Here is a 10,411-nt window from a genome sequence, read left to right as displayed (position 1 = left end):
TGCACAGTGACCGACTCTGAGTTAATACATGTTTGTAGAATTAATAAAAGGACCAAGCAGACAGCTGCTGTCCTCTATGTATATGACTGCTCCTTGTGAGGAGAAAAGTTAGAAAAACTGGATCCTGTAATCATAAGATCCACAAAATAACACAAACTTTTTAGCAGAATCCAAAACCACTAAACAGACCCATACGATTGAGGATAACAAAGGTATTTTATTACAGCACGAGCATAGTGAATCCAAATTTGACCCTACTGCTAAGAGCTGTGGAACTCTTAGAAAGTCACTTCGATTTTCTTAGACTCAATTCTCTCACCTGTAAAATGGGCATATTAAAATTACCTAATATAAGGGGTTATTTGGAGTCTTCATTAAGTTAAAACAATAATAGTGTTTAGTATGTAGTGAGTACTCATACATGTCAGTGATTATAATTACTTTCATGTATTGTAACTCTGATAGCCCAAAAAAGATGGAGAATATTACCAGCAATTTAGCACTTACTATGCTAAATAGCTTATAATTCAGAGCCAGTGGAACAAACTCACTATCAGGAGCTGTTAAGGGGATGACTTACCACTAGGTGCACTTCCATCTGTGGCTGTTGATTAAACATGCCTTTGGAATTAAAGTTGTCACACGCTAATTATAAAGCTGACGATGGCTAATTCATGTGCCTTGGAAATATACTCCCAGAGTAACAGGTAAACAGTGTTGGTAATTACAGCTTCTCATTAATTCTGTAAAAAGAGATAATATTAGTTTGAATTACGTGGTTAGTAATCCCCTTTCCCAGAAAAAGTAGAAATTGTGTGGGGGTTGAAAAGCTTGCAATCTGCTACCAGATGTGAAATTTAAGTATAAAGGAAAATCTTAGAATTTGAAGCAGGGAGGTTTTCGTTGGCAAGCCAAACCCATGCTGAGTGTGGTTGGATAACCTAAAGGCTACTTGTATAGCAGAAAATCTCAGTTGGTTCCAGGTTCCAAACAAATGATTCCCTGGAGGAGCAGACAAATGAAGAAATCTTTTGCATCTCCACGTTCAGTGTGGCCATCCTGAGTATTCCTGGGCTAGCACTACTAGCCAACACCAATTATGAAAACTCCAGGACTTCACAGGATGTTCAGGCCAGCTGTTTAGTGTGTCTCATTGTCTGAGTGATTAATGTTCTAGTTGAGACTGGAAGAGACAAGAACAAGAAGGTCATGGAAAATTCTTGCCTACCTTATTTGTTGTTAAATGTGCCTCTCACAGTTATTTTACCTCTGGGAGCATTTCTGACTTCTTTGACCAACAGGCCACTAGTAATATATATTACATGTATTCTGCCATGTTTACACCAGCAAATGTTATAATCTTCAAAGCTTGCAGATGCTTTTTAAGTTTCCCTTTTAGAAATGATTTGTTATTGAAGAAAAGAAATATCCCTTGATTCTCTAGAGGACCCTAATTTACCCTGAACATAAACGCATGAATTAATAAACTCAACAGCAAGACCTATATGTTTAAAAATGAATTAAAATAAACCTACTCATTGCTTCTTTTATTTTTACAAATAATTAATGGCAAAATTATGCCTGTATTAAATATAGCCATTAGTGCACCTGTTTTTTTAAGCAATGCATTACTGATTAAAAGAAGATTAAGAGCTAGCATTTATTGAGTACTTACTACCATCCAGTCTCTTAAATTATTTGATTTAATACTCATGGTTAAGGTGTGTATTTTAATTTCTATTTTAAAGGAGAGGAAAGGGAGGCTCTTAGAAGCTAAGTTGCCCAAGTTTGAAAAACAAGGTTGACTCCGAAATAAGAAAAATTTTCTGTATATCTTGTTACTTCTGGTCTCTTTACTTCTGGTCTCTATCATTTAAATGTGTCAACAAACAAACAATAAAATAAAAAGAGGTAGAACTGTGAGGTTTGGTCTGATCTAAGCAGTGGATTCCAAACTTGGTTGATTAATAAACTTAGAATTAAAAAAAAATCCTTTTGGTTGATTATGTAGGTATCAAATTGTTTTTTGGGGGAATGCTAAATATGTTTTTGAAACTAATAGTTTTCTTGGTCTAGGCAACATAGAATGTTAGAATTAAAAACGCTAAGATCATTTGAAAGCAGTATGCTGAAATTAAAGAATTATTCAAATAAGAAATCAATCTGAGCTTAATACTTTCTCCATAAAATTAGGAAATTAATATTTGGATTTCCAATGTAACCTAATATGTGCCCAGTCTGTTAAGATTTATATAAAACTTCAAACTTGGCCTTAGAAGAAATATTCCTTAAAATTGTTTCCATATACTTGTACTGGCTATGGCTATGCCTCTATTAAATTGTTTGCTCAAATCTTCCCTTGATTTGCATCCTGTTGTCTTTGCTTCTTCCATAGTTTTAAAATTCAGTATTTCTTTAAAATAATTTTGCCTTGCTTGTTGCCGCTGAAGTTTGATAAGCATTCCTGGGATCTCACCTTGATGGTAACTCAGCTTTCAGCAGCCGACCTCAAACAACTAAGGGTAAACATATGACCAGTCTGACCTGGCTTCTTTTTTTTTTTTTCCCCTTTTCTTTTCCACTGTGCAAACCACTTCAGTGCCTGTGGCCTACAGACAGAGGCCAGGCAATGGTTCGGGGCCAGTTTGCTCTGACATGGGACACTATGAGAGGCCCAGAGGAACGGGCTTGCCATAAATCCAAACCCATGCAATTGACATGGCTTCTTTAATCTCGTATCTCATTATGGTTCCCTAGAGGTGCCATTCTCATTAAGGATTTTACTTATGATGGAAGGACCAAATGGATCAAATCAGATCCTGTAAAAGAACCTTGGAAAAATAACAAGTGAAATATGATGCTAAATGGTTAGCATTGTATTAATAGCATTTTGGTTGAATTCTTAGTAAAAATTAATATCTCCAGAGTGTATGAAACTATATAGGATAAATTACCTGGTTTCTTCTACAAATAAATTGCTTGGAAGAAGGAGGATGAAAGCGGAATTTAAGAATTAAAAGATATTTTAAAAGACATTGAAAACCTCAGGCAAAACTAATGAGAGGTATTAGATATAAAATAGATATTATTAATATTGTTTTACCCTTAAATATTGGATGTATATGGAGTTTTATTTATATACAATTGATGTTCCTTTTAAAACTTATCACGATTGAAAATGCTAGAAGGAGTCTATCCACATCAGGTTTGGGCTAATAAAATAATATGAGAGGGTAAGTAGAAAAAAAGGCTAATATTAATAATATTCAAGAATACTGTGATTTAGGTAGAATAATTAGACTATATTATCCAATAACCTCCATTTTCAAAAAGCTTTTAATGATTAACTCTCTTGATTGTCTGCCTGGAAAGAAAACATTCACACAATTAACTTTATCAATTCTCCAGTCCAGGATTCACATCTGCAGTAACTGTTAATTTGAATAGACAAACATATTTGGTCAATTAAATCAGATCTTTTCTAGGTAAGAGTCTTAGAATCATATAATGCAGGCATTGAAGGACGCTTGGAGATCATAACAATTTTCTTAACCCAATTCATTTTTTTATCATTTATAATACACAATCTCTCAGACTGGTGTGTAGTATAAATACACTCATGGGTGAGGTTAATTCATTACCAAGGCAGATCAGACCCTATGCCATCTCTGCACTGTGGCATAGTCTGAGAAATTTGTGTGATGTGGTGCTGATTTGGCAGGGTGATTTGCCTGCCATCATGAGGTTTGGCCTCACTTAGAAAGCAATGATTTTATTTCACACATTCATAGATAAACAGACATAATACCTTGATAAAAGCCTTTTAATTTCATAATATGGCTTCTACTTTGGGAAATCGCAGGATGCTGCAGATCAATGTGTACAACTGGAACTACATGACATAATGAAATCAGGTGAGACGATGGTATCAGATGAGCTAAATATTGGTCAAATCTTTTGCTCTGTATTGAATAGGAAAAAAAAATATCATAAGCCTTCCTTCAAAAAAAATTTCACTTTTTTTCACTATATCTTTGGAAGTGTTCTAAAGATACACAAGTACTAAATACTGTATTAGATATTTTCCAGTCACTCAAATTTCCCATTAATAGATACAAGGAGATCCAGGTGTCCAAAATCAAAATGAAGTAAAAAAAAACAAAAAGCAAAAACAACAACAAAAAATTCAATATTAGGCCAGAGATAAGGTCCGTTCACCAGTAGCAGTGCTTAGGCAGCAAGACAGTAAATCAGTTTACCCACTGAAAAGGATAATAAAAAGATGTTTAAAAAGAAACATCAGGAGGAAAAAAAAGCATTTTTTACATAAGAATACAGAAAAGAAGAAGCTAAAATGGTATGATATGCAAATCTTGGTTTTACCCTTTTCTTTTGATGCCATCACTTTCCTAAAAATATTTCAAAGTTTAATTGCAATATATTTCACCTTATGTTAAACAGTTGCTTCAAGTACAAACCTAAGAGTGGAGTTAAGCTGAAAATCAACATGAGGGCTGTTCTTGGGTTGATCTGTAGTGGGTGTGTGTGCACATGTATGTATGTGTATATCTAGGTAAATATATTTTTAATGGTGATGTTTTATCTACTTAAACTCATCATTTGATAAAAAAGTTTAATGCAAGAATAGAAGATGATAAAAATTGAATTTTAAAATGTACAAGAATATACATATTCATATTTCTTTTTGAAGCAAACCATTGAACCATTGGTTTTAGCTAAAGTAGTTTGAAAAACTTAAAGAGAGTAAATTGATATTTAATTATTTTAAAATAAGGAATTTCGATTTAGAAAGTGAGATACACAGCTTCCAGTGGCTGGCCAAATTAAAGTTTGGATTTTTCATTAGTTCCTTGCTATTTTTCAATTATTTTCAGTAATGTGCGGTGTATGAAGACTCAGCAAGGTACAATGTGAGCTTCGGGAATTAGTTGTTGTTGTTGTTTTGTTTTTTGCGGTACGCGGGCCTCTCACTGCTGCGGCCTCTCCCCTTGCGGAGCCCAGGCTCCGGACGCGCAGGCTCAGCGGCCATGGCTCACGGGCCCAGCCGCTCCGCGGCATGTGGGATCTTCCCGGACCGGGGCACGAACCCGCGTCCCCTGCATCGACAGGTGGACTCTCAACCACTGCGCCACCAGGGAAGACCGGGAATTAGTTTTTTAAGGCACCATGTACTTGGAGAATCATGACAGTCCAAGTGGATGTAGGAGGCCTTGAGATTTCAACCGCTCATGTGTATCTCCTGACCTAGGAGAAAACTCCCACATATGAAAGCCAACATAGTCTTCCCTCAATAACACATTCTATGTCTAAGGAGTGGATTGTAATATTTTGGAAAACTGTACTTTCACTAACAGTTTTGTGTCTGTTGGCTTGAAATGTTTGCTTCAGAGTTCGGTAAGCAGAAGTGTTACTCTAAAAGACTGTAAAAATTCACTCACAGACTCCTTATTAGAACTCATAATAACCACCTAAAGACTTCAGTTAGTCATATTGACAGGAGGACCAAATGGGAACTAGACTTATGTTGAGACTTTCACGGCTCTCTTTATAGATAAAGAGAAATTACTCGCATTTTAGGGCTCATCAAATTCCACAAATGGAGTTATTTGCCCTTCAGCTCCTCAGCTGAATGTGAAAATATTTCTTCCTCATATCATTAGAAGATAACTCCATTCACATTTCTTTATACTAGAATAATGTCTTCTGTAAGTTAAATTTTATTTTTTTCTGCCATTCAAGGAAATACCACTGCTGTATACCATAATTTTATTGGCTTTCTAAAGGTTTGTATGTTTGACATCTTTAGGCTTAAAATATCTACAGATAATCGCACTTTAGAGAGAACACCAATTATATTTGTAATCTGAGGACCTATATCTTGTTCAAATGTCTCCCAATAAGTTGTATAATTGTAAACCATGATCACATAATTTAAATATTTTCTGCATTAGATTGGAGAGGTTGTGATAATTATTTCAGACAAAATGATTAAAAGTATTAGTGTTCTCCAAAGAAGCAGAAACAATAAGATGTATGTATGTATGTGTATATACACATACATATGAGAGAGTATGAGAGAGGTAGAGAGAGAGAGAGAGAGATTAAGAGAAATTGGTTCACACATTTATGGAGGCTGAGAAGTCTCACAGTTAATTGTCTGTAAGCTGGAGACCCAGGAAAGCAGATGGTATAATTTTGTAGAAGCCCAAGGGCAGGAGAAGACAAGATGAGATGTCTCAGCTCAAGAAAAAAAGGGGGCAAAGTCCTCCTTCTTTTGTTCTACTATGTTCCTCAGTGGACTGGATGATGTTCATCCACATTGAGGAGGACATCTACTTTACTGAGCCCATTGATTCAAATGCTAATCTCATTCAAATGCTAATCTCTCTCACAGCCACACCCAGAAATAATGTTTAATCTGGTACACTGTGGCCAGTCAAGTTGATACATACGATTAATAATTACAAGTCCACCCCTTGTCAACTTGACACCAATATGCATCTCCTTAAACCATACTAAACCTCCAAATAAAGACAATAACAAGGCCATAATGCTGCCTAATAGGATACAACTATCCTGCATTCAACCAAACATGCACTAACCCATTCCCTAGAAGAGGAAGTAAAGTCCTTGAGTGATGTTTACTATTCTTGATATCCCATAACTTAAATGCTCTGATATAACATTGATATATATATACAATAGATGTGTGATATATATGTATACACACACACACATACAGTTACAATAAAATGAAGAGAAAATCCTCATGACAATTACAGTCCTCACTTCTGTAACTGAGTTCTCTTGTAATTGTGGTGATTCAGAGCATATACAGCTTTCTGGAGAGCCTTGCACCATCCCTGCAAGACACTACCACCTATCTGACATTTTAACTAAGTCTTCAAATTGTCATTGCATCATTCTAACAAGCCCACTATTTCAGGATGGTGGGGCACATGATCAAATCAGTGAATTCCATGAGCATAGGCCCAATGGCTCATTGCTGCACTTCCTTTGCTGTGAAGTGTGTTCGTTGAGTCAAAGCAGTGCTGTAAGGAATATCATGGTGGTACATAAGACATACTTAAGTCTGTGGGTGGTAGTTTTGGTGAAAGCATGGAGTGCTAGGAAGGCAAGTCCATATCCCGAGTAATTGTCTATTCCAATAAGAACAAAATGCTGTCCCTTCCACAATGAAAGTGGTTCAGCGTAATCAATCTGCCACCAGGTACCTGACTGATCACCCCAGGGACGGTGTCATATCAGCATTGGTTTCTGTTGGTGTTAGATTGAGCACTCAACAGTGGCTATGTGAGCCCATGCAAAATCTCCATTTCTACCACCATTTCCATGCAATGTTAAATAGTGATGCTAATAGCAGTGATGAAAGCAGCCATCTTTTTCTTCTCTCTGATCTTAGAGAGAAAGCACTGTCTTTCACCATTGAGTATGATTTTAGATATGAGTTCTTCATAAATGTTCTCTATAATGCTGAGGAAGTTTCATTCTATTTCTAGTTTTCAATGTCTCTGTGTGTGTGTGTGTGTGTGTGTGTGTGTATTTTATCATGAAATGGTGTTATAGTTTGTTAAATGCTTTTTACGCATCAACTGAATGGACCATGTGCTTCCCCCCCCCACTTCATTTCATGGATTGATTTTTTTACCGAAACACCATTTTCCTGGTGTAAGTCTAATTCAGTCATGGTGTATAATGATTTAGTATGTTGCTGGATTCAGTTTGCTAATATTTTATTGAGGATTTTTGCATCTATATTTAACAGTAATATTAATCAGTAGTTTTCTTGTGCTTTCATTCTCTGCTTTTGTGTCAGGGTGATATTGGCCTCACAGAATGGGTTAGGAAGTGTTCTCTTCTATCCTTTTTTTTTTTTTTTATGAGTTTGAGAAGGATTAGTGTTAATTCTTCTTTAAAAGTTTGGTAGAATTCACCAGCAAAGCCAACTGGTCCTGGAATTTTTTTGTTGAGAGGTAATTGATCACAGGTTCAATCTCTTTACTTGTTATAGGTCTCTTCCAACTTCCTATTTGTTCTTGAATCAGTTTTGGTAAGTATGCATTTATAAGACGATTTATTTGATCTAGTTTATCTAATTTGTTGGTATATAATTTTCACAGTATTCTCTTATAATCTTTTTTATTTCTGTAAGGTTGGTAATAATGCCCCCATCTGATAAATTATTTGGTATGTTCTTTCATTTTTCTTAGTCAATCTAGCTAAATGCCAATTCTGATGAGTTTTTCAAAGAACAAGATTTTTACTTTTAAGTTCTTTCTATTGCTTTTATGATGTCTATTTTTTTTACTTCTGCCCTAATTTTTATTATCTTCTTTCTTCTAATCATTTTGGGTCTAGTTTGCTCTTCTTTTTTATTCCCTTAGTTGTACAATTAGATTATTTATCTGAGACATCCTTTTTTAATTTAGGTTTTACAGCTATAAATTACCTCAGCACTGATGTCACTGCATCTCATAACTTTGGGTATATTGGGTTTTCATTTTTATTCTTCTCTAAGTATTTTCTAATTTTTCTTGTGATTTCTTATTTGACCCATTGGTAGGGTAGTTTTAAAATGTGTTGGCTAATTTCCATATATTTGTAAATGTTCCAATTTTACTTGTTATTGATTTCTAGCTTCATTTAATGGTCATCTGAAAGGTCACTTTCTATCATTTCAATTGTTTTTAATTTATTGAGACTTGTTTTGTGCCCTAATATAAGGTTTATCCTGGAGGATAGTCTATGTTTATTGAATAGAAAATGTATTCTGCTGTTGGTTGGTAGAGTGTTCAGTATAAGTAGTCTGTTAGACCTAGTTGGTGTATAGTGTTTTTTGAGTTTTCCATTTTCTTATCAATCTTCTGTCTGATTATTATGAACATTTCCTGGGCCAATTATATGTTGTACAGTGGAAGGAGATGAAATGAATTCCATGTGTGCTTATGCTTTCTAGAGACTTTTAATCTCATTGTAGAGAAAAGATAGATGAAGCAGTGAACACAAGTTCAAATGCAGCACAGGGATAAGAGATAAAATTCACATGAGCTACTGCTGGTGTGGTGTTAACGGCTTTGGAAGAAAGGAGTTAGAAATACAGAAAGAAGAAACTACATAGATTTCACGGTGAACATTGAACTGTATCTGCATTTTGAAGGATGAAACACACTTATATTTTAATCTTGAAGAGTCAAGTGCCAGATATTGTTGAAAGAAAATATATGTAGAGAACATCATTATTCTGTGAATTAAGGGTTACACTTAATAAAAGTGTCTTAGTTAAGAGAAAATTCTTCCCATACTCTGTGTCACTAAGACATCCTAATACCTACACATATCTTACAATTTTATTATATTAAAATGATCTATTTGTATGTCTTTCATTTTCACTGCATCATGGACTTTTGAAAACAAGGACCATAACTGATTCATGTTTGTATATCTAGTGCTCTCCATGGAATATAGTAATTTATGTGAAAAATTAAATGAATCTCAAGTGGTTAAATAAATCACCAACATTGTGCTGTTAGTAAAAGGCAAAACTAGAACTTAAACTCAAATCATTTTGGACACTAAAGCCCATGATATTTTGACTAAAATATGCTGCTGCCAAAAACATATACTAAAAATATGCAGATAATAATTATAATTCTCTTGCCTAGGCCTCTAGACTGTAGACTATGTAGATCTAATATACTCATCTGGAAATGCATCAAAGAGATAAATGACCTGAATTATTGCCTCAAGTAGAAAACCATTGAAAGACTGAATCAAGCAGCACATGAGTAGACAGAAGAAGGATTTCTTAGGATAGTTTTCCCCTACTAAACTTCAGGCTTTCTGTCTACCTCTTTCCCTTGAGCCTAGTTTTACTCTCTCAGAAACACACGAAAGAACTCTTTAAAGATGTCAACCTATATGTGACTGCGACCTTATTATGATTTTAGGCAGCCTCTCTGCTAGTGGATGAAGTTGTGTTCCTGTCTTGCTAGTTGTTTGGCATAGGGTGTCCAGCACTGTAGCTTGCTGGTCTTTGAGCGGAGCTGGGTCTTAGCATTGAGATGGAGATCACTGGGAGAGCTTTCTTCATCTGGTATTATGTGGAGCTGGGAGGTCTCTGGTTGACCAATGTCCTGAACTTGGCTCTCCCACCTCAGAGGCACAGGCCTGACACACAGCCAGAGCACCAAGACCCTTTTGGGAAGTGTGAGGTCTTCTGCCAGCATTCATATGTGTTCTGTGGGAGTTGTTCCACATGTAGGTGTATTTCTGGTGTATTTGTGGGGAGGAAGGTGATCTCCGCATCTTACTCCTATGCCATCTTGAAGGTTTCACCAACCCTCTATTAATGCTGGCTTCAAAATTAACT

At 35.5% G+C, this 10,411-nt stretch overlaps 1 non-coding gene across 1 annotated transcript; it reads right to left on the bottom strand.

Moving 5' to 3' along the window:
• Positions 1–2,579: 2,579 nt before the first annotated feature.
• LOC114897333 lies at positions 2,580–2,711 on the bottom strand. Its single transcript, XR_003794060.1, has one exon. It is a non-coding gene; the product is annotated as a small nucleolar RNA SNORA42/SNORA80 family (small nucleolar RNA).
• Positions 2,712–10,411: the final 7,700 nt, after the last annotated feature.

The sequence above is a fragment of the Monodon monoceros genome, unplaced genomic scaffold (genome assembly GCF_005190385.1).
Source record: "Monodon monoceros isolate NGI ecotype Baffin Bay Population unplaced genomic scaffold, NGI_Narwhal_1 Super_Scaffold_16, whole genome shotgun sequence".
Lineage (NCBI taxonomy): Eukaryota > Metazoa > Chordata > Mammalia > Artiodactyla > Monodontidae > Monodon > Monodon monoceros.
The sequence above is the reverse complement of the archived record's forward strand: the minus strand, read 5'-3'. Positions and strand labels throughout refer to the sequence as shown.